Below are 2,349 nucleotides of genomic sequence, written 5' to 3' on the forward strand. Positions count from 1 at the left end.
CAAAGCTGGAACTAATGAAGCAAGCTCTAGGTCTAATGCATATGAGCTGTCCTGTTATGATAACGAAATGAATACTTTGCATTTAGTGTACAATAATTACTTTAGAGATAAAAATATCGAAAACCTTTATATCACTGAATACACCAATTTGTAAGATCTTAAAATATTTGAAATAGTCTTAATTATGAGCATTGACTTTTATAATTTATGATGTGAAGTAATGATAAACATACAGCATAAAGATAATCCCAATACACCTAACAGTGGGCACATTTTTTACGTGTTAACACAAGACTTTTCTGTAGATTATTATTAGAAAGAGACCTAATTTTGCCATAACTTTTGCCAACACATGACTTACGAGAAAAAAAAAGTATTTGACTGTATTCCAGGCAGCTGTACAGGGTATGGCTGTCCTATAATGTACTGTTCATCATGTTGTTTTCTACAATATACAATGTTTTATACAAATGTCTGTTATCTCTTAACTTTGAATAGCAGAAAAAGTTCAGATTTCTGCGACTGTCATGATGAAAACTATTTCATTTCACAATTTATGGAACTGAAATCCAATTAATTTTATCCACCAGGAACTGATATAAACGACATGCCATAGTGTCCCACTTTTGTCCTGAGTGACATATGTTTGAGATCAAGCATCTCTTACCTCTCTTTTTGACATTTCAAGATGCATAGCAAGAGCAGATTTCTCTTTTGAGAAAACAAAAACAGCAACAATAAAACAATAAAAATGAAAACATTCTTTGAGTAAATATTTATTTTTTTTTGCAAATCAAAAAATCTTTTTAGACATTTATTTTTCACGTCTATAATGCATACTTCCCTCTCATTAATTTCCCTCTACAAAACGGTTGAAATTTAACATCAGATTGCTTACACAGGCATTTTCATAATGCAAATGACAAGTTATTATTTACAGTGATGAATCTAATTCATTCCAAATTCAAGTAAACTTTCCAATTGTTGTTCCAAAATCATATAATGTTTTTAAATTATAAGCATTACAGTTCATGCATAGGTACAAATCACTGGTTTTGAAGTACACATTTAAAAATGAACTGTCTAAAATCTAAACAATGCATAGTGTTTATGACATCACAACAGAGGTAATTGTAGATCCTCAAACCACATATAGGAGGAATCCACACATTGGTCCACACTTAGCCACATGCACCCTCTCATCCCCTTTCTGTCAGAGCTTTTAGGATCCATGTTTGTGTTCACACATCTAGAAAAGAGATTTAAATGGATATGTATGTCATGTACAATAAGGTCTTGAAATATCTTTGGTATCAGTGATGTAAGACATACCTCCTCCAGGCATCTTTAAAACAAAGAAAAGGACAGACAAATGTTTAATTTTATAAAACACAAGTGTCATGTTGTCTTCCAGAGGGTTTTCCAAAGATAACTCTTAGGTTTTCTGGATCTATAAAGCAGGAAAAACCATCATGTATCAGAATCAAGAGATGCTACCAGTTTAAAGATGTATGAAGAAGTCATTTCAGTAATCAATGCTGAAATATTTAAAGTCGCTTCAATGTTCAACCCTTTCATCTCTTTCGCTTACCTGGTGCTCCAGTAATTTTTTCCGAGAATTTTCTCTTCAGTTGCAAGACTGTGGTTTTGTTAAAATTATCCTCACTGTCCGACACTTCTAGAGGTTTATTCTTTTTCTCATTAAAATTAATAAGCACCTGATAGACCATTTTGACTCAGCAGAGGTTAGAAATATCAGATCAACTAAGAAAAAGAAACCTAGGCTTTATTTATTTATAAATGTGGTGCCACCTACTGTGGAAGAGAAGGAGATTGGTGGAAGGTGTGGCTTTATAAAAGATATAAAGATTTTCAGTTTCGGTTTTTCCGTCACTTACTCAGTTACATTTCTGTCGAAGCGATATGTCCGTTTAATTTCTACCCTTTGAATGCCTGTTTGCAGAGAGACACATGTAGTCTGTGTAGCACATCGTTAAACAGAGGTGGAAACAACGACAACAGATTTTTCGACCAAATGACAACGGATAAACTGGAAACTTGACTGTGATGTGACAATATAAAGGACTTGTATTATTTTCGGGCAAACGGCACTCGAAGATGAGTAAGTCCAAGTTATCATGTCAAACGAAATGTTGCTGTTCAATTGCATATTAGTTACAATGTTGCTTATAAGTTCCGTAGTTCAAAAGAAAGGACAAGATGCCTTGATCTTGATGCAAAAAGAGTGTTGGCTGTTTGTGTGAGTGTGTGAGTGTGTGTGTGTGTGTGTGTGTGAGAGAGAGAGAGAGAGAGAGAGAGAGAGAGAGAGTGTGTGTATGTGTGTGTGTG

The 2,349-nt window shown here is 34.0% G+C and overlaps 1 long non-coding RNA gene across 1 annotated transcript; it reads right to left on the reverse strand.

Moving 5' to 3' along the window:
- Nucleotides 1–789: 789 nt before the first annotated feature.
- LOC127640261 (uncharacterized) lies at nucleotides 790–1,727 on the reverse strand. Its single transcript, XR_007970084.1, has 3 exons — nucleotides 1,592–1,727; nucleotides 1,333–1,450; nucleotides 790–1,249 (listed from the first exon to the last, which is right to left on the reverse strand). It is a non-coding gene; the product is annotated as an uncharacterized LOC127640261 (long non-coding RNA).
- Nucleotides 1,728–2,349: the final 622 nt, after the last annotated feature.

This window comes from Xyrauchen texanus, chromosome 49, assembly GCF_025860055.1.
Source record: "Xyrauchen texanus isolate HMW12.3.18 chromosome 49, RBS_HiC_50CHRs, whole genome shotgun sequence".
In the NCBI taxonomy this organism is placed as follows: domain Eukaryota; kingdom Metazoa; phylum Chordata; class Actinopteri; order Cypriniformes; family Catostomidae; genus Xyrauchen; species Xyrauchen texanus.